The sequence below is a fragment of the Periophthalmus magnuspinnatus genome, chromosome 17 (genome assembly GCF_009829125.3).
Source record: "Periophthalmus magnuspinnatus isolate fPerMag1 chromosome 17, fPerMag1.2.pri, whole genome shotgun sequence".
NCBI lineage: Eukaryota > Metazoa > Chordata > Actinopteri > Gobiiformes > Gobiidae > Periophthalmus > Periophthalmus magnuspinnatus.
The window spans coordinates 21,050,296-21,073,851 of record NC_047142.1 but is presented as its reverse complement, the minus strand read 5'-3'; positions in this window follow the sequence as shown (position 1 = coordinate 21,073,851).

Genomic DNA, 23,556 nt, shown 5'->3' with positions numbered 1-23,556 from the left:
AAACGTGTGTAATGTAACAGCTTGATTCTACAAGGGGGAGAGTGGGGCGTACTCTTTCAGTCATCTGTAGCTCTCATTCACTGTCCGCGGCTCCAGTAACCCACAGCCCCCACCTTATTGGCCAACTTTGGTGTCAATCACAAGCTAACAAGTTTGTTTTGCGCTGAGGAACAAACTTGGCGCTGTCAGTAGTTTATTATGCCTGAAACTGACAAAAGAAATGCAGAGAAGTGACGGAACAGATTTCACTTTCCTGCAGCAGATTGGACATGGAGGCTCTAACTTCCTTTGTGGACATAATTTCTTGACTGGATTATATTCTGTGGACCTTTACGGAACGAATGAGACCAACTTTGTGTGAATATGTTGATGTTTGACAGAACCAGAGCGTTCAATGGTAAGTGAAGTCCAAATCCACATTTCTGACTTCTCTGTAAAAACGGCTTTCCTGTCAGCACTGTGGTGATTCGAGGTGTAAATGGTTTACATATTCAGAAAGATGAATGCCGTAGCTTTCATTTGATGTGTAGATTGTTTGTGTGGGTGACGCAGAAATACACGTACATTGCTGTAAAGTTGTAACGTGTAACGCGGGCGGGCCGTCGGAACGCTAAGTGGTTAAGTTGTCGGCGCTCAAGTGACGGAAATGTAACTGAGAGAATCCGGTCATTTTTCAAAATAAAAGATTTTTCAAAATAAACGATTGTTCAGACTCAGATAATAAATACAACAGAAATAATTAATTATTTCTTGGACGGCCGGTGGCCCGGGGACCACTGGGCTAGACGACCCAAAATGTGTTGTCCACATATGAGGATGCCAGGTCTCAGGAGGATAGACAAACTTACAAACAATATATCTCGCCTACTCACCCAGACAACATAGTAATATATGTATTTGTTTGCATTATGTTATATACGGTCCATGCAATGACTCCACTTCAAACTATAAATACCATGTCTAGACAATACTCTTACAAATACTCTCACTTGAGCAGGCATAATAGTTTCCCCAAATACCTTTTTACTTCTACTAATATAATAATGGTAGGAATATAATTTTTAAGCAGCACTATTTAATTATAATTGTATGATGTATTATGGCTAGAGGCTGCTTGTAATATGTTTCTGCCTCCATCAGGATTATTTATTTATTTTTTTTATTCGTTTGTTTTTCTATCTTGGCCCCACATCATAAAACCTTCTTTCAGGGTCACTGTCTTGTCTGGGAATCAAAAAACAACTTAACTCACCAGCCTTATAGATCTACAGCATAAAAACAAGCCTTACTGAGGGGGCACCTTTTAGTTTCAATCATTGCTATAATAGGTCAGAGCACTTACCTTTCCTTTAATGTTATGGTCCTGTTAGTTTACAGTATTGTGTGGTATTTAGCTGTTAAAGCCTTCTGTGACCTCCTGAAGATTGTCTGTGTTGTCCATTTTTCATGTCCTGACCGTGGTGTTGACGTGACCTCAATCTATGAAGAAGAACTCTGGTGTTCTATTTAAAAAGAACTAGTCCACTGTGTAGCAGGCAGGTTTTCCATGGATAGATACTGGATAGATAAGACACCGCCACTGAATAGGATTTGGAGGTTTTTAAACAATAAGGAAATCAAAGCAATGCTGATAAATTGATAATAAACGTAAAGGAAGAGCGGGCAATTTCAGTCATGATTCCTGTTTTGGAGGACCTTTCACAGTTCAAAAGATATAATGTTTTGACCTGCATTCCTTAAACTCTTTAGAGAGGTTAGGGTTAGAATGTTCCACAGTATGACATTAGACTTTAATCTTACATAGATAGATTTGACCTGTAACTTTGGCCTGGTGGTGTCTGCTGTTTGTCTAAATGGAGATAGATGAGTTAAATGCTATAAAAGCGACAAGAGACAAACAGGTTACATGTTGCATCTTCAATCAGTGTGAAAACAGTCCTCACTTGTACCCTATGCAAACTTGATTATACAGTATACAGTTTAGTTAATGGGGAAGAGTTCTTGAGACACAGGAGTAGTGATATTTCATTGTTGTTTTGGTGCTGTAGCTCTCAGCCTGAGGACACGCTATGGACTGTTATCCCGGGTGATTCTTCATGCACAGCTGCAGGTTCTTCTTGTTGATATAAATTCCCTAAGGAAGACAGAAGGGATGCCACTGGTGTTTTACTGTGATGGAACTGGTCTTTGATCAGGAAGACTACAGTCTTCCTGAAGATGTGAGACAGGCCTCTACTTTGATAATATTAAAATCCAGACTCAAAACGGTTCTGTTTAGCTGTGCATACGACTGAAAGGTTTTTATTCTGCACTCTTCTTTTTTAATGGTAAATTTATGATGACAAAAGAAACATGGACTGATGGACTTTTATTAGACACAGTAAAGTGACAGGAAAGTATTTGAGAAGTGACAGGAAAGTTTTTTGTAAAGTAATGGGAAACTTCTTAAACTGAGCAAGACAGTGTTTAAAGAGTGCGAGAGAGAGTTTTTAAAGGGTGCAAACGAGTGGGTGAGAGAGTTGCAGATTGGTGTGATTTTAATGTCTTTCTTATTCTGTAAAGCACTTTGAATTACCTTGTGTACGAATTGTGCTATACAAATAAACTTGCCTTGCCTTGCCTTGCTCAATATAGTGGCTTTGTCTGTTCCTCTATACCTCCTCTTTTATTGTTAAACAGTCACATTTATACCATGCTTTTCTACTTTCAAGGCACTAAAAGCAATTTACTTCAAGGAAGCAATCACTCCTTTACACATACATTTATACATCAGACAAGACATCAGACACATCATGACAAAATTCCCCTATGGTAGCTGAGATCAAACTGCCAGCGGATCTAATCACTCTATCAACGATGTTTAAGCTGAGAGCAGGATGTGAACCACCAACCGTGAGACCAGAGGATGGACACTCTAACCCTAATAATAACCCTAATATCAATATTACTCTCCATGGACACATTACAGCAACACTGAAACATATAATGCATGTCTATGGTGTTCCCTCCTCAGAAAAGTGCAATACAGTATCTTATATTGTACCTATACCAATTTGTATCCCAATTTTGAGCTTTCACCGCCCAACAAACAGCATTGATCTGTGCTCTGAAGCCTTATCATTTGAGTTCACATTTGCTCTGATTTCTCCTGGTTTCTGCACATTACACTTTCCCTGGGACAAGTATGGGCTTCTCTGTGCTGCTGAAAGCTGTAATTACCATGCCAGTCAGTATGGCAGACCGCTGAGTGCTAAACTCAACATATGCCATAGTATTATCTCTCTCTCTCTCTCCAACTGCAGCTGCCCGGGTTGAATGTAAACAGAAGACAGTGCGGTGCATACAATCACTATTTATTCTGCACATTTGTTCTCGCTGGTAGATAATGTGCAGAACTTGGAAGCATTGTATGGCTGTATTGTATATGTAATGCTACTGATGACCTTTACAGAAATCCCATAGGACTTCAGTCTCACGACAACACAAAGGTCTAAGAATATGCTTCGAAAGGGCAAGAGTTGTGTTATACATGGCGATGTTTTGTTGCTGGTTTTGGCATCATTCTTGGGATCATGACATGCATAAAAAATTATAACACAGCACACAAACTTTAAAGGCGACAGTAGCTCAGTTGGTAGAGTGTTTGTCCACTGATCCGAAGGTTGGCAGTGCAAACGTAAACATTACAGGTTGAGCGGTCAGATCCACTGATCCACAGGTGATTCCAGCTCCCACAGATGAATGCTGTCGTTGTGTCCTTAGGCTTAACCACTTAACCCGCCTCGCCCCGGTGTTTGTTTACACTGGTGTATGAACGTGTGTGTGAATGAGTGAGTAGTGGAAAAGCGCTATCTACAAAAGTGACCATTAATCCTAAAGGTCAGATCTATGGATGCATGTTTTTAACTATAAAAAACACCTGCAAGAGAATAAATCAATAGAGATGAGCAGGTGGTGGATCATCTTGCAGAAAAGTTACATATTGCACTTTTAAATGCAGTAGAAACAATATCTAGAGTCATTGATATCCCACAATTTGAGGCTGATGTTCACAACAACACAGTTTTCTCTCATCTCTAAATAATAGTTTTGTTTGTTTGCTTTTTTTTTTTACTTTTCTTCCTTGCCTCTTCAATCCTCTCTATGATGTGTTGCTTTTCTCTTGTGTGATTTCAATAATAAATAGTCCTGTTGTGAATAACCAATTCACACAAACCAGTATGTCAGCCGCTTTCCTTTTATTCTGTCACGAAGGAAAGTTCACAGTTGCTCTAGTGACGCATATTCCGGTGTAGTAGTTCTTCATATGCAACACCACCGTGATTACTTTCATACTTCTGATTTGTCACTGAGCCCATTGAAATTCAAAAATAGATTAGTAATTTGTCTGTGTAGTTCATGCACGGTAGCAAATTGGTGAGATGCAAATTGCAGTTTCAATGCAAGTATCATGCTTTTCGCTCATGATGTAGAGTGCACCACAAATATAATAAATGTCCCATATGACTCCATCAACCATTCTGTATGTCTGTAAACACATGGCTCAAAATCATTCCATTTAAACCAAGACGTAGGGTTATAATTAGAGGTAGTTTTGAAGGAACGGATAAGATATTTTGCTTTAAATTGTTAATCACTATATAGCAACAAGCTGTGGATATAACCCTAATTTGATTTAGAAAGATATATAGAAGAAACACATCATGTCCTCATTCCTCTGTTGTGGGTGTGAAGAAGCAGCCATTTGTGCTGCAGTTGAAAGCATGAAATAGGCCTGTCTCTGCTCTTACCTTTTCTGTTTGGCCTAAAATAGCCGTGTTTGGAGAGGAGCTTGTGGCATTCTCCTCTGTTCATAAGTGCCCTGAAGTTCACCATTATCTAAAGCTATTGAGAGAAGATAGCATGGTCTGATAAAGTCACCATGCTGGGCTAAAAAATGTTTCATTCCAAAGGTTTCATTCCAAATGAGAACTTTTGCCTCCAGATATTATTGTGGGATCAGTACATTGAGAAAGCAACAATTTTCCCCACAAGATTTTTGTCCCCAACTACCCCAAGAAAGATGATATTTTGTTTGAAACTCTATGATTTCTTTTGGCAGAGGAGATATGTTTGAGGCAGGGTTGAAAATACTTGGAAGATAGGTATTATGGGTAAAAACCTACAGATAATTGCTAAGATAGGCTTGCTTAAGATCTGAAAATGGGTCCCCAGGCGTATTGAAGGATGGGTCAAATGCAACAATTCTCTAAAGGGGAATAAAGTGTAAAATATTGAAAAGTTGAGGAAAATGCTGCTCACCCAATTCACATTAAATTTACGTGGGCAAGATGGATGTATTTCCTTTAGTCTTTCAAACAAGTTGGCTCATCATTAAAAAAAAAGTCAAAACTCAAAGAAAAACCTTTTAAATACATGTTTAATCTGCTTTTGAAGACGCTCTGTAGCATAAAGGCCCAATTAATGAGGACTGCACTTCACCAAAGGCTTTATTCAGGACTTAAGGTCTCGTCTTCAAAATGAAAATATGTCAAAGCAAAGTATGCTTTGACATATTTTCAATGGACAGTTCAGATTCAAAACATCTAAATCAAGTCTGAATACATGTAGAAGTTACAGTTACACATTTATCCCAAAGAAAACATTAAGGAATTTACTGTTGGGATAGTCCACATTGTCACTCATTTACAAAAGTCATTGCATTGATGGATTTAACAAAGATTGTTCAATTGTCATAGTAATTTAGCATAATCAGTGTTAAAAATAGTGAGCCATGTTCTCGTTTTTGAAGTCTATAAGGACAAAATGCAGAAAAACACGCTAAAGTGACACATTAGCGTGAAAAGCAAACATGAACGCTCTTTGTCTGCTTTGTGGCATTTTACATGGAGCCCGGTATCTGCACTTAAGCTGCACTGATTCACTGTACAGTTTTTGTCAAATGCTTTTAGTAACTCCTTCAACGACAACAATACTATTCAAATTCTCACGATAAACACCTAGGTATTTGAATGTGTCATTGTAGGTATATCTTAAAAGTGTCAAGATTCTTCGTCATCCATCTTACAAGGAGACGGAGGCGGAGGGAGTCTCAGGTGTGCGGTTTAACAGGTCTAACCAAATCGATGAAGAGGAGGGGAGAGTCCATTATGGTGGTCTACTTTGATACTGCTGCTGCTCTCAGGGGATTCATGATTCATTTTGAACAGAAACACAGCACCGGGTAAGATTACAATGTGTGTTCACTGGTTTGGTCCTAGTTTTACCTTAGTTTTTAGTTTAGTTGGTTTAGTTCTGTTCTAGTCCTGTTTTTTTCCGTTTTTTTCTTCTTTTTTTCCCCATTTTAATCTGGCATATTTGTAATTATCTCATATGTGGCATTATGGCTCCAAGTATTATGTATTCACAAACAATGGGAATAGGCCCTTTGTCTGAACCTCCTGATGAATTAAAGACATATCAAGGGATATTAACTATTTCACACATATAATATCAGTGGGTGTACGCATTGTCTTATCAAATTGATTATCTTGGCTTTTTTTTATGGGCCTACAATGGTAAATTAAATTGATAATTCATACAGAAATTTGGTAGAGTTTGTCCACTGATTCGAAGGTTGCTGGTTCAAATTCCGCTCTCGACATAAACAGCAATCAGATCCACAGTTTGGCGATGTGATTCCAGCTCCCACAGATGAATGCTGTCGCTGTGTCCTTGGGCAAGACACTTAATCCAGCTCACCCTCAGTGTCTGTGAACAGTCGCCCAGATAGCAACCTTAGCACTTTAACGAGGAACAGAGCAGAGCTGAGACAATTTGTCCAGTGCAGACTCAAGTGCATTTATTCTCTGACATCAAAAATATTTACAAAAACAGGAACATTTAAAAATCAGCATGGCAGTAACCTCCTGTACACGCAGCAACCTCCTGTACACGCAGTAACGCAGTAACCTCCTGTACACGCAGCAACCTCCTGTACACGCAGTAACGCAGTAACCTCCTGTACACCCGGCACCCTCACTTCTCACAGACTGCGGTTTGCTCCTTTTATAGAGCACCTCCCTTAATTGGTTGTGCCCACACTGCAGCACGGGTAAGTTTCAGCACATCCCATAATTTGGTTAAAATTTATTGCTAACAAAACAGTGTAAATCTTTATTCAATCAAACTGGTTGTTAAAAATAAAGCTCTACATTATATTTATCTGATTTAACCGTAAAAACGAAACCAAGATATAACAAGCTAACATATTTTGACACCCTTCCTTTTTAGCACCCAGTTGTCTGCCCCAGAACCTTCTTAAGGTGCTCTGGCTCCCTGGGAACTCATTTGGTCGGAACACCTATGGTAAACAACATGGGTTAGTAGAACTTCCAAACAATTCAGTTGTAAACAATTGGCTCATACACAGCCACTCAAAGTTGTGTATGAGCCAAGTAGTGATGGACGAAATGAAACGGCGCTTCAACACGCGCGTCGAGTTTTTCCGGATCCTAGTTCACAAAGCGCGTATCGGAGCGTGTGTTGTTTTCAGCATGTGACGTTATCAGTGGTTCATGAAGCACTAGATGCGACAGGGGTGTTTGGGTGGTTCAGAAAGTGGTTCGTTTTGGCAGCGCTGTGTTAAACGCAAAGGATCATGATGCACAAGTAGCATTTTGGACTCCATAGTTTATAAAGGCAAGTCTAAGGATACATTAGAAAAAATAAGCGTATATTTCAAATTATAGGCCTAGACTTACTTCAGCCAATATATTTATTATGTGTGTTTTAATCAAATCGTCAAGCAAATTCAAATAACACAAAAACAACTGAAGTAGGAAAATTTATCACATGACACAACATTCTATAGGCCAATTTAATACATGGAGAGCAGCTAAAATTAGTATTGTTTAAATGTATCATTACTTAGTAGTACTAATATTATTGTAATACAGTAATACAACACATTATTGTGTCTAGTCAGTAATAGAAAATTCACCAGATTGTCTATGAGTTGCTACCTCATAGAAGCTGAGCTTCTCAGTCATTAAATCAAGTAAGCATCTGCAGAGATGTGCTGCCTTGTCGTCTCTCACTGTAACACTTGCTGATGCCAGATTATGCCTGAGCATGCGAACAAGGGGGATGATTTTGGATCCACTCACAGTTCTTTCTGCAGACAACTCCTCAGTAGCTGCCTTTATGGGTGTCAAGACAATCAGGCACTCCTGAATTGTGTTGTAGTCAGCAGAGGAAAGGGGAAATAAATTGGTGTGGAGTGTGGCCAGTGACGCACCAACTGGTTCCCGCTGTTCATATAGCCTTGCCATCATGTCATAGAAGCTGTTCCATCGCGTTTCAACCTCTTGGATTAGCTTGTGCTGAGGCTTTGACATCATGGTCTGACAGGTGGTAAGCTCTTCTTTAGCCAGGGTACTGCTTTGAAAGTAGCCAACAATTTTTCTGGCTTTTTCTCGAAGTACTGCCAGCCCTTCTGTTTGGTCAATGGCTTTCTTTACTACCAAGTTGAGACCATGTGCAATACAAATGGTGTGCCGCATCTGCAATTCCCTACCACATGCAATCATATTTTGTGCACCATCCGTGACAAGGCAATTCACTTTTTCTTTAATGCCCCCAGTCTTCCATGAGGGAGGTCTTCATGGCAGCGATGTTAACTGCAGTATGTGACTGCGGAAAATGACCCACTCCCAACAGAACTGTTGATAGGGACCCAACAGAATTAACAAAATGGCATGTCACTACTAAATAGGCATCCATGTGCAAAGAGGTCCACATGTCTGATGTAAGGCAGACTGCTGTGGCCTCTCTCACATCCACCCTGGCTTTCTCCTTCTCCTCCAGATATCTCTTTTCCACGATGGATTTTAAAGACTTTCTTGATGGAAGGGCATATGATGGAGCAGCGAGTTTTACAAACTCCATGAAGCCCACACCATCCACCACTGAAAATGGCTGGCAGTCCTTAATGATCATGTCCACTAAGCATGCATCTAGAGCCTCCTTGGCAAGTTCTGTAGAGCAAAAACAGAAATTAAATATTACTAATAATGTATAATGTGGACTATTCAATGAAGGCCTATGTAGGACATGGATGCATGTGGGTCCAGTACACAAATCTTTACGGTATAAAGCCTAAATCTGACTGTGAGGCAATATTCACCCATTAATGCTGCCCTCAATCAACATGTATATAGTGAATAGATCATGCAATAAGAGGAAAGACAAAGGCCCATGTTTAAAAGAAAGTAATCTCAAACCGTGAATCTACAGTTACATAACAACTTTGCAGAAACAGTGCAGCGTCCAAGTCTTTCGATTAAAGCACGAATTGTGAAAATGGTAGGCTACCGCTGCTGCTGCTGGCTTGCTCAGTGCAGTGCTTTGCACGATAGTGCCTCTGCATTGAGGAAGTTGTGTTATTATAAGCCAGTTCAGCTGAGCAAATCAAGCATTTAACCTGAGAAGAATAAGACATATGAGATGCAAAATACACTAAAATACTGTAGTAGAAGCATGGCTAAAAGTTACCACAACAAACTGTACTACATACATTTATTAAAATGTTTCCCCACTATATCCGCAGAATGTAGCCTAGGGTAGATACTGGTTCTGGCTTACTTAGAAATACAAATATAATATATCATGTCAAACCTGTTAACCTTTGTGTCAGATATCATGTTAAAGTACTGCCACATCTCTGAACGCTTGCGCTTGCCACCACGCTCCATTATATTATTGGCCTGTGCCTGTAATTACCACTGAAAATTGTCTCAATCCTCAATAAGCTCAGTGCTTTCCGCTATGACTACAACCCACGAGGAGGCGGGCGCTTTGCCTCTCATTTGAAGCTTCGGACGCACGCTTGAATCAGTGACGTATGTGTTGTGTAACATGAAGCGCCGGACGTCACCTGTCTCATGAATGAATGAAGCTTCGAGTAGTGAACCGTTTTCGATACAGTTTTGATCCGAAGCGTCATTGCTTCACAACGCTTCATTTTCCCATCACTTGAGCCAAGGTAATGGACTAGCTACATTACAGTGTGTGAATGGAAGTAAAGCACTATATAAAAAGGTATTTACCATTTAGTCAGACATTATCACACAACAGCCCCATTGTCAATACTGTTGTATGTAACACTGTAACACAAAGGACAGAGCAGTGGATATGTCAGATTTATTTAGTGGTCATGGGTAAAATTGGCAAACTTAACTGTAGACGTTTACGTACAGGTCTAGCTAAATGTCATCTGAGGCATGAGACAGGTTGCAGTTGAGGTGTGTAATGTAATACTGCTTAATATTCTGGTACTTTAAAATGAATGTATGCATGGCTACTTCACGCTAGTACAGTTAATTAAAAATTCATATGCTGCTTAAATTCAGGAAATATTCACTATCAGTACATGAAATCCTCTCTATCTACTTTCATAACACAACTAAAGTACTTTCAAAAGTGTCAGCCATGTTGTCCACCACTTGTAAACATACCGAGATATTTCTTAGGGTCCATTTGTTCACATTTGTACCAATTTGTCACGATGAGGGAATGTCTTGAGGATTTTCAGCGGAGATGCAATAGATTAAACCTGATTTTTCCATCTCTCTTCTGCATGTGGACTTATATAAGAAATTACGTTCCTCTCCACAGAGTCACAACCCATCAATCACTGCAATGGCCGCTGTCATTGTACCCTTCCACTGTCATTAACAACTCCAACTACATAACGTCACTGAAGCTTTTTACCAACCAGACTAAAGATACAGGTAAGAGTTCAACTTTATTATTGTAAACCAGTAAAGGTTAATGTGCACTTTATTGTCCCCATGTGGAAATTGGTCCCATGGTGCAAGTTTTGTTATTTTTATTCCCATATTATAAAAGCAGACAGATGTCGTCATGTGATTTCAGAAGCTAAGCAGGACTAGGCTGGTTAATACTTGGATGGGAGCCACGTTTTTGAGCCACTGGCAAAAAAAACAAAAACATTGTTGTGTCCTTAGGCAAGACACATCACCTACATTATCTAGCATGAATGTGATGTGTGTGTGAGAGTGCAATAGTAGTGTGGAGTGAATGAATAATGCACAAAATTGTACTTTGTAGCGACTTTGAGCATCTGGAAAAGTGCTATATAAGAATAAGGCAGCATTATTATTATTCTTTGTGATAAACTCAGACCACTTCACATTGTCTGCATCTAATTGTTCTGAATTATATTGATCGTAAACCCGGAAGAAAGACGCAAATGCTGAGAGACGATTGGCTGAGCTTTGAGGAGTCCACCCTTGTTTTATTTAGGCATTTAACAAAACTGTTCTAAAGTTGTGTACATGCTCAAAGATGCATGTGAATACCAGAGATGTGCCAAAGGGTTTTGTGAGATCTAGAAACAAGTTTGATAGATTTAAAAACGATGCAAGTTTTTTTGTAGAGCACAATAATCATCACAAATAATCATCATAAAATTAACATTAAAAGAGAAGAGTGCAGAATAAAAACCTTTCAGTCACATGCACCGCTGAAACATTGTCAAAGTAGAGGCCTGTCTCACATCTTCAAGAGGACTGTTCCAGGTTTTAGCTGCATAAAATTGAAACGCTGATTCTCCATGTTTAGTCCTGACTCTGGGCACCAGCAGGAAGCCGGTCACTGAATACTTGTTTCCTCTTTTTCCCTTTTTAAACAGCTAATAATGCTTTAATATTCACTAATATCAATATTCACCTAGCTAACTTATTTCTAAAATTGGTTAGGAAAAAGTGGTGTAGTGGGTGAAGCATCAACAGTTCAAACTTTACTCAAGTATATTTTGGCATCTTAGCAAGACCTTCTTCAGCTGTGATATTGCCAGTTCACACTCTATCACCAAAGCGAGAAGATAAACACACAACACATTAAAAAAATACATATTAAACAGTCTTACCGGTTTACAATCAATATGTCATAATCAGAGCAGACAGATCAATATTATGAGGCTGCAGTATTTTGTCAGACGATCACCATCTCCAGAACTGATCAATCACTCCAATGGCTCTGTCAGGGTGCCCTCCAGTCCCATGAACCACTCTGCCATTTTCTCCATTCATTTTAGTGACTGGCATTACGTGCAGAGTGGATCGTTTTTGTAATGTAAAAGGGTTCTCTTAGTTCAGGGACAAATTGCCTAATGAGCCATCAAAGCCATAGACTGCAACATTTCAATCAATTTATCGATGTTACTTCATCTTTTTACTTATTTTTCACTTACTTTTATAAATTAATGCACTGGATAATACTGCATTGGATTTATAGAGTGCATTTCAAGACACCTAAAGCGCTAATTGAGTCCTGTTTGTGGCTGCAGTTAGCATGTCTATGGTAACAAGGATGTTGCTCAGTGCTTAGAGCATTCGCCCACAAACCTGGAGGTTGGTGGTTCAGTTCTAGCGAATCTAACAGGTGCATACTGTTGTTCTATCCTCTGGCAAGACAATTCACCGACCACCTTGCCTATTTATTACAACTCGAATTGGGGAGTCAAAGAAAAAATGCAGCTAACAACTTTGAACAAAACAGTTTTAATCAATTTGCATTCTTTTGTAGGGCTGCAGATCTTTTAGTCGTTTGGTCGAAAGGAGAAGTAGCTGAAGAAATGGTATTTTTTTGTATTTATATGTAAAAAGCCAGATTAAACTCACGATTCAAGTTTAATCTGTCTGTCTTTATATAAATAAATAGTCTCCTAGTACTTTTCTCAGCATAAATAGTTGTTTCTGCATGAACTCCTTGCTCACATAGCCTTACGAGCGCAGTTTGGGTCAGATACATAGAGATGCGTCTTAGTTTTGAGAGCTTTGGCCACGCCCCCTTTTAGTCAAGTCGATCGGAAGGACATGCCTTTAGCCAACTAAGAATTTTAGTCAACTGCAATCCTATTCTTTGATTATTTTTGCAGCGTATTCCCCTTGCTGGGTCCTCTCTGCTGTCAGTGTCAAATGTTTGAATAATTCATGTGAGTTCTCTCTGATTCACAGATGAAGACGAGGGTTGTGTCATTGTTCCAGCAGCTCATTTGACCAAGGGCACCACTGTGGCCTGAATGTTCCACACTCATTATAATGAACCGGCAACTCAAGAAGAGTGAGGGTCTCCAGCTCAGGTCCACTCTTTTAGAATCAAGTGCATTTGTTTATTTTCATCCTGTATCATGTTTTCTTGTACTTTTCTAATTATTTAGTTTAGTGGGACTGGGACTGTTGTGAATATTTATCATAGTTTTACATCAGTCAAATGCCAGTGAATAAAAGTTGAAAATTAGTTCTAAAGTTCTAAAAAGGAAGTCTGTGTCATCGAGGTTTGATCCACAGCAAAAGAAAATGTAGTTCTATGAACTAGACAAAAGTTTCAGAGTGAAGACGATTTGCAGCTCATCCAAGCATTGTACACCTCATGTTTTATTGCAAATTGTGCTGTTACCTGTGTGGACAGCTGTGTTAAATCATGATTATGGCCATAATAGTTATGGACGAAGCATAAACTCACAGATATGATGTCACAACAGCCGTATATGACCATGATCGTGGTGGTGCACTTCGGCTATAAAAGATTGCTTAATTTTCAACAATGGGGCATGTATATGAAATACTATGTTATTAAACTTTCATATATTTACAATAAATTCTATTTAAGCAATAGACTAAGCATTTTAGCTGAAAGAGCTGGCCCGATTTACGTGAAGACTTTAAGGTAAAGTGACCCACCATCAAATTATTCATTTTTTAAAACTATAGATTAGCTAGACTGACTAAATTACATGTATGGGCACACAAAGTCACTACATGTATTACATATGCTTTATGTAGCTGTAAACTCATTTTTGATTTAGTTATGATAGTTATTATAGTCTTCAAGTTAGACATAGACCTGCCAGTGCACAATGTCACTGTTTTGCTCTGAAAGCTGAATGTGAAGCTTGGCCCCTCCCACAATAATCACCACACAATAATCAAATGTTTTGTTTTTTTGTTAAATGCAGAAGAGGCAACAGATTAAGACTTTGTATACATACTGAGTGACTATTCAAAGAGCCAGGGGGCTCAACCCTCATGTGGCTCATTTTACCTGATGGCTCAGTTTACTCCAAATGTGAATGTATTTGTTCAGGGGAAGTTCTTAGTGCAGTGCACCAACCACTAATGTAAAGATTTTGTGACGTTAACTTTCTGTCATTAGAATAACAATTGTTTTCTGTGGTTACATGTGTGTTAAAGCCATAAATATCACATCCATCTATAATAATAAGCAAATGCGTTTGTTTTTTTAGGTGAAGTCATTGTATCTTACCTGTTGGATACTCAAGACTGAAGACTGAAGAAAAAGTACTCACCAGTGTAGCTCAGCTGGCTTCTTGACTAAAAGCCCACTGTGCACTGGGTTGGTAAACATGTCATGGTTACCATGGCTGGTAGTTTTAGGGGATGTTGAGATTATTGTAATAACATTGAGCACAATTGTTTTCGGTCAAAACTCTCTGTGAGAATATTAAAGGTGTATTAAAGGCAAACATATCTCCTTCATTTCTAGTAATAAATTGTGATTGTTTTGTTTAGGTCAGCAGGCGTATACTGAACGCTGATTAGTAAAGATCAGGTCACATTCCGCCTCCACTGCACTTTTAAGGTAAGCATTTCATGTAATGAGTTTAAAGTTTGTATGGCATTAGCACAGAGTACAGTTACTTTCTTTGTTTCCTGTGTTTGTGTGACTACAGATGTTTTCATGAGGAATACATCATTGCTCAACTACACATGTAGAAGAAGCCTAAAAGAGTTCAAGACGTCTGTGCAGCACGCACACAGCTGAATTTCACCTAAAACCTGGAACTGTCTTCCTGAAGATGTGAGACAGAACTCTACTTTGACAATGTTTAAATCCAGGCTCAAAACAGTTCTGTTTAGCTGTGCATATGACTGAAAGGTTTTTATTCTGCACTCTTCTTTTAATGTTAATTGTATGATGATTATTTGTGATTATTTATGTTTTGATTTGGTAGGGTAACATAGGGTAACTGTATATTAAATTACAGGTGATTATTTGCAACATAATTACCATGTAATATCATAGACTATATATAAATGAACATAGCTAACCTGCAACCTGCCGCATTCCAAATAGAAAGTGAGCACGGGCACGCTTCCAGCTCCATTGACTCTGATGCAATTCACTTTCTATTGAAAAACTGCACCCCTCTCTCTGTAACTGCTGCTGTCAGGCTTGTCATTTTGGTCTTAAAATCTTCAGACTACATGATCCTGGTGTTTTTATTTGGATATTTTGTCCAAAAATCAAGATATGCAACAACAGACTAATAAGGCACCTTCTTTCTTTGAGGTTGCTCCTGCTAGCATTAGCAACAGGTTTGATTGACAGCGTTGCTAATTGCCTGTCCTAAACCAGTGGTGCAGGTGGGGAGTTATCTTCAACAGTTTCGCTCCAGATTGGCTCTTTGGTTGCTATGATACTCAAGGTCGGAATTCCAACTATGGAACTCAACTCCAAATTAGCCCCTACAGCTGCGAGCCTCGATTGCCTTCATTTGACTGGAGTTGAAATCTATAGGTGACGTCACACTCACATAGTCCACTTCTTTATCCAGTCTATGTGTAATACATGTAACTATGATATACAAGGTTTTGCTACAACCTACAACCTACAACCTGCAGACAGTTATTTACTGTATACATCAAAACCAATGAATAACTGCAAAAAATAACCCAACAAAAACCTATTTAGTGTATACAGAAATTTGTTCCAGTGCAGAAGCAGTTATGTGTGCTTTGTCTCAATGTACTTTGGTTAATTTCTGTTCATCTTGGCCAGTACACAGTGTTTCACAAATATGGCTGTCAGCGAATGAACAGTGCCTATTACGCTAAAAGAAAATGTAATTTATCAGTATTATATCATCAAACATAATAGCATCTGCAGTGCCATAACCAGACAATTCTTCCAAGTAACAACACGCCAATGTGCTATTACATAATGAAGACTGATTAACATGAATTGAACATTATGCTTTCTGTCCTTTCTCTCTTGCCTTACCTGTTAACCCTTGGCTTTTGTGAACAGTGGTAGGAGCCATGTTGATGCTTAAAACAGACCAGGATGTGATTATTAGATGAGCTGCAGCTACACGCTGTACTTTTGTGTTGGTTCACAGAGCAGTGGTAACATATGTAAATAATAAGCCTCCTGCTCAGTCCAGCCACACACTAATGCCATTTAGATATTCAGAAATTGATCTTAGCAAACAGAAGCTTAAAGGTACACCATGTAACTTTCCTGGAGTTTACATTCTTGTCTCCATGGAGAAGTTATTGCATTGCTTGAAATATTCCACAGTATAGCATTAAGCCTGTCTATCATACATTTCTATTTTCTATTTTTTCATTGTTACTGTTGAGGTGGACTCTCCCCAGATCTACCCTGTAACTTGACTTGGTGGTGCAGCCTGATTGTCTCCATGGAGATAGGTAATACTATGTTGTGGAACATTATGGGCAAACTTGTTACATAAGAATACGTGTTCTTGCAACCACAGCTAATGGAGTCTTTTGCAATGCTAAATATATTTATGTGGTGCTATGTGTTTGATTTATTTGTTGGACTGAAACTTTTACAGCTCATTACTTTCACTTCAAATAGCTTTGTTAGCAACATGACAAGACTTTTTAAAATAAAACATCAAAATATAAATGATCCACTATAAGATTCTATTGCAGTAGTAGCCATCCCCTACACTTATTTTCTTGTCTGACTGACCCTGATCTTTTCCAGTGGGTTGTAATGCTCATAGCGAGGTCATCCTGGGTGGACAGATCGAGGCTATAGACTCTCCTCTCTGTGAGGAGTGAGGAGCAAATATCAAACTAACCCTGAAGTCTTAAAAACAGAGATATATCCCTGACTGAAAACGTAACTAAAAGACACCACTTTAGGACAGAGACAGAATCAAATGATATTAATATAAGCAGTATTATGCATTTGTGTTTCCTGGCACAGGCAGACTGTGCAAATGTACTTTGACAAGCCATTAGGCGGAGCCCAAAAACTGAATCCATTGTCTAGCCTTTATTCATAACAGTCCATAATATTAGTCCATATGACTGCAGTGGCGGAAGAAGTGTTCATTACTTAAGTAAAAGTACAGATACTGGAGCAAAAAAAGAAAAAACGTAATAAAAAAAAGTAAAAGTATTCCATGAAAAATCTACTTCAATAAAAGTATTAAAGTGTTTGTTTAAAAATGTACTTAAAGAGTTAAAAGTCAAAGTATTTTGCGCAGATTTTGATGTCTTATAAAGCTTCAAATGTAGTGATTTTGATCAAGATTTGAGCTGAAACAGAAACAATAGAATCAATAGGTTTTTTTTTTTATTTGTAAATTTGTGTTTGATCAAACTACAAATGTGTTAAAAATAAACTTTCAGCCCTTTCAACAACTCTCAGACAATAATAAGTTAAAAAATGTAGTGGAGTAGAAAGTACAGACACCTGCTCTAAAATGTAGTAACGTAAAAAAAATCTATCTAAGTACAAATACCGGAAATGTATACTTAAGTACAGTATTTCAGTACTTTTACTTCGTTACATTCCACCACCGCTTGTATGGATTTGTTTTATCCATTTAAATCTGTTTGTGTGATATTCAGATGTATTGTGGCAGGGACGTTAATGATCTTAGCCTCACTGGTTATAATAGTTGTAATTAGCACCAATAATAATTGTTGTAATATTAGTAATAGAACACTTTTTCACATTGATTGTAAAATGTTAAATGAATAATTTATGAGAACAAGTAAATGTTCTGAGAAGGTTTTCTTCAGCCTGGGGACACTTGTGCTCTAAATAAGAAAAGACAAATTTAACAAATAAACCATTGTGTTTCAGGTTGACTTCAGTCTTCATAAAGTGGGATTTCTAATAAATGATGTTCTGATATCTGATATATGTTATAATGTTTCCTCATCAAAAACAGACCTGGAGTTGTGTTTTGTTTAATTCACACATGTTTAACACACAAATCCTTTTCTCAAACTGAGTCTGTTCCACCTTGTGATGTCACGTGGTTATACTTTAAACTGTATACAACTTCACTAGAATCATTTAGATAATTTCAGGCCTGGAATTGCCAATGTCTACTGAACTAAAGCCAAAATGCAGCAGTTAACTCAAAAACTACCACTTCATGACACTGCAAAATAGAACAAAGCATTTTGAGCGGTGAAGATGTAGACAGACTAATACTAAAATGTTACTCAAACGTGTGTGAATGAAACAAAACACAACTCCAGGTCTGTTTCTGAAGAGGTAACAGCATTATAACATGAGTTAAAGCTCGCAAGAATCAATGTTGCATAATATAGGACATTTAATATGCAACTATTATCCATCCCATGTCCATTTACCGTTTAGTTATTGCGTCAGAACTGAACAATGTATGAGTGTAATAATGGAAATATCACTCCCTACTATTTTCAATGGGTTAACTAGTCATTTCATAGATCATATTAATACTTTAAAGTTGCTGCTGCTACTGTAGTATTACGTTTGTGCTTGTTTGAGTATTGTTGCACATAATGTACTGTACCAACACCCAAGGACTGCAGATGGAAAGCAGCTTCCTCTTCATTAAAGAAAGAAAGAAAGAAAGAATGTATTGTACTGTTAAATAAATACATGAAAAGAAATATGGCTATATATGAACAAACACAAACAAAGTATAGACCTCACATCTTTGAAGCACAGAGGGACATATGTGTGCTATCTCCTCTATTTTCTGTGTGTCTTTTATCGTTATTGGTTGCTGGATCATATGCTAATTTCCTGTAATCACAACCACCACGGCATTATTGCACATTGTTAGATTCCACATGCGTACAGACTATAGCATCTGGTGTGAACTATGCAGACTTGGAACGAGGCTGATTAAAGACTTCAGTGTATACCAGTAGTTATATCATTTTACAGTGGAAGTCTTTGAGGCTCTGTTTGCAATTATGCTGAAATGAAATGAATTAAACTGAAGGACATAATTAGAAGCAGCAGGGAAGTGGAGAGTGATGAATAAAAAATGCACTTCAAAAAAGTGCAATACAAAAGTGAAAGTAGTAAGATTGTTTTCTTATTTAATTATATTTGCTTTATTAATGGTGCAATGTGAAATAATACTGCACTGGAATGAAGCTGAAACATAATTTATATTCAGAATGTATGACAGGGTTTCCATCATGCTGCTCCATGCTCTGCTTTTCTGAACTCCATCGTGAGTCTAACGTCATAAATCACCTCTGATATTATAGTGTTATCATGGTGTCTATTGGTGAAGAATTGTACTAAGATCTTTATAAGAGCACACACTACTCTACTCTAAGCCCTTTTCAAATTTTAAAGTAGCTGTACCTACTTTTTTACCATTCTGAGCATCCTAAAGATTCACCAGGATGAATTTCTAAGCACTTTGGACAACTTTTGGGGGCAAGAGCGCTGTACCGACTTTTTACTGTCTTAAAATGTGCAAAACAAAATTAGTTTGTTTTAAACGGTTTACAGTAGTTCAAAGTTATTCCTTGTGTACCTTATGCGATCTGAGCATCCTAATGATTCACCATGAATTTATAAGCACTTTCCACACATTTTTGAGGCAAGAGAGCTGTACCTACTTTTTTTTTTTTTTTTTTTTTTTTATCATATTAAAACATGCAAAACAAAACTAGTCAATTTTAAACAGTTTGCAGTGGTCCAAAGTTATTCCTCATGTACCTTATGCATTTCTGGGCATCCTAATGATTCACCAGGATGAATTTATAAGCACTTTTCACAAATTTCTGAGGCAAGAGCGCTGTACCTACTTTTTTACCACAAAATTAGTTCATTTTAAACAGTTTGCAGTGGTCCAAAGTTATTCCTCATGTACCTTATGCATTTCTGTGCGTCCTAATGATTCACCAGGATGAATTTATAAGCACTTTTCACAAATTTTTGAGGCATGAGCGCTGTACCTAATTTTTACCACCTTAAAACGTATAAAATAAAACTAGTTAATTTTAAATGGTTTGCAGTGGTCCAAAGTTATTCCTCACTTACCTCATGCATTTCCAAGCATCCTAATGATTCACCCTGATGAATTTATAAGCACTTTCCACAACTTTCTGAGGTCAGGGCGAGTTTGAATCATCGTACAAACTAGCATCTAACAATAAAAAGATTTATAATTAGATATTGATATTATAAAGGACTTATTTTGACCTCTAAAGCTGTTTATACCGTATATCTGTACTGGGGCAAGACAAACTTTGCACAAATACATGGAAAAAATCAAGCTTCATTACTCGTCCCTATGCTGTCCACGTTCTAGTCTGCACATTCTAACCACTTATCAGCTTTTGAGATTTCAGAATTCATAAAATATAGGCTGTCAAATTCTAAAGTCATGAAAGAGGGATGAAAACTTGAAGACACCGTTCTTTGCTGTCAGTTTTGAACTATGCCGTGGCCATGGTAAACGCTGAGAAACAACGTAGAGACAGGGACAATAAAGTTTGTCTTGTTTTGAATATGTCAGAGCTGTTGTTTCCCACATGCTGAAGATGCACCTATGAAATTCCTTATTTGTTGTCACCATAGCAGCGAGGTCATGCTCAGGTCGAACTGCCTCAGAATGATAACAAGCAGCGGTTGTAATAAACACAGTTAAGGTTTCCCTGACAACAGCTTATTGCTTCTCCAGGTGACATACCACTGGTACCTGGGGTCATGTTAGTTCATTAAATGTTCCCAGGTCAATTAAACAAATGTGTTTTGACAAGTTTTTTGGCCAATTAGTGGGACAGAGGGGCAGATGGTGAGGATTGTGCAGTATGTGATAGACTTACAAATTGTATTGATCAACAAGAGAAATGACTTGGACACAGTAGCTCACACGTTACAATATAATTACAAAAAATAAAATAAAATGGTAGTCTGATAAATTCAAATTTCATAGTAGTTAAAAGGTGCACTGGGTAACTTTTCTGACGGATGGTTTGCCACCTGCGTGTTCCACCTGCGAGCCGGGTCACCTCTCCACAGATCTTACTTGTAACTTGGCCTGACATGACATCTCCATGGAGACAAGCAAGTGCCTCCACAAAATACGTTCCATAGTGCACCTTTAAGTAGCAAAAATAGCAAAAGACAACACAAATATGCAAGTTTAGAGTCTACAAATAGAAACAGTGCAAATATGAACATGGTGATTTGACGTGGCATAGGGTTATCTAACATAATCACAAGTTTATGTATATGAAAGTACCTCACAAAATAAAATATATGTAAGTAAACTAAATATATTAAAACGTAACACATTGCTATACCAACCTAACAATGTGGTGGTAAACTGCAGGCAGACGTAGGATGAGGATGAGGGTCCACAGTGACTCCTAAGTGCCCTGGGCTCAAAGCACAAATTATCAAGATGGATTTAGTGTTGTTTGGCTTGTTCGTAGTAGCAGCAGCACACAGTTTGGGAAGTGTAAAATGAAAGAGCATTTTTCATGAAGTGGGTTGATGTGTCTGAATGCAGATGTTAAGAACAGATTTGCTTCTTCCACTAGTAGCAAAACTCACGACATGTTTTTCTGCTGAGATGAATGATTTGTACTGTGGCATAAACACTATCAGGAGGTAAGTAATTTATGAAAGGCTTGCTCAAAGTTAGATATTAATTCAGAATGTTTAAATTTTTTATTATTTTGCCCACATGACTTTGGTATCTCAGGGAACAAATTGCTCAACATAATAAATTAATGTTTGCGGCACTCAAACTAAGATGAATGAAAATTATAACCATTTATGGGGACTGTAGTAGAAATAAATGATAATTATAGCTGCAAGCGGCGATAAAGACCCTCAACCTAGCAGGTATCATCCTCCCTTGCAAATACCCTGTCATGCCATTGCCCCAAAAGCACAAAAGCAAAGTGATTCGGGTTTAACATGATCAGACAATGCAAGTCTGGCATTGACAAGCCATTAGTTTCAAAGGTTTTAAAATTTGTAATCTCGGCCCTCATAATAAAATGAAACCGCATGATCAATAATCCCTACCAGTTGCTTTAAAGTTTTGTGCATTATTCCTTCCATATTCGTGGTGGTAAGCTAGACATATCTGCCCCCATCGACCCCACCAATAAACACTCACACACCACATTCACACTAGGCAAGGTCCGTGGAAGTGTTATGCCGAGGGACACAACTACAGTTTGTACTAGAGCCACCGCTGCTTCACTGTGGCACCTCGGATTCTCAGCGGTCTCCCTTTCAAGTTCACTGCGTTAAACCGTTAGGGCACCATTGACTAGAGAGTATTGATAAGTGGTTGCAGACTCTCCTCAGGTGTCTATAGCCACTTTAATGAGCACTTACACTGCAATTAATCACAAGTGGTTTAATGGACAACCCCCCGGAGAATGGGCAGCACTTCAGCCTGCAACGCTACAACAATAACACAAAAGTCTATTATAGGCGTAAAGTCGTTACGCTTCTCGCAATGTCTTTTAGGATAAAAAACAATCCACTGTCAAAATGAACTAATTTGTGACAATTCCACAGTGTTTCAGAGAACACTACTGTCCAATTAAGAGTTGTCAAAAAGCCCTGTGAAATTCTGCAGTTGACTCTTGATTTGTGCAGAAAACTGTACAAAGTTTGTGGAAAAGAAGAAAAATCCCAACCCAATAATAGTAGGAGGATTGTATTATAAACTATGCCCACATGTTCTGTAACTCCAGAGATATTTGTGCCACCAAGTTGTGACTAATTACAAGTTTTAAATGATGCATAAATTTACTACAACCTACAATATATTTTAGTTCCCTGAGTAAGTGCTCTAATATTCTATTCTTTTTCATGTTATTAGCCTATTTTTCCCAAGATGTGAATCCTTTAAATATTAAAAACTGATATATTACCAGTAGGCGCTGTCATTAGATTTACTGAGACCTGAGCCAAACGCATTCATTTGTCAACCATGCTGGTCTGGCACTTGTGTTTGAGTGAAGGAAGGAAGGAAGGAAGGAAGGAAAAAGAAAGGAAGAAAGAAAGAAATGAAGGAAGGAAGGAAGGAAGGAAGGAAGGGAGGGAGGGAGGAAGGAAGGAAGGAAGGAAGAAAGGAAGGAAAAAGAAAGGAAGAAAGAAAGAAATGAAGGAAGGACAGGAGGAAGGAAGGAAAGGAGAGAGGGAGGAAGGAAAAAGGAAGGAAGGAAGGAAGGAAGAAAGAAAGAAATGAAGGAAGGACAGGAGGAAGGAAGGAAAGGAGAGAGGGAGGAAGGAAAAAGGAAGTAAGGAGGGAGGAAGGAAGGATGGAAGGAATGAAGGAAGGAAAAAGAAAGGAAAAAAAACAAACTATGGTATGTGTGCCACTGGCCATATGCGAGCTTCTTCAGGTGGTACTAGGACAACTCTTCTTCAGTTTGTGGGTTTAGCTAGTAAAAATGTAGAGTTAATTTTATCAATTTTTTGTCCTCCTGT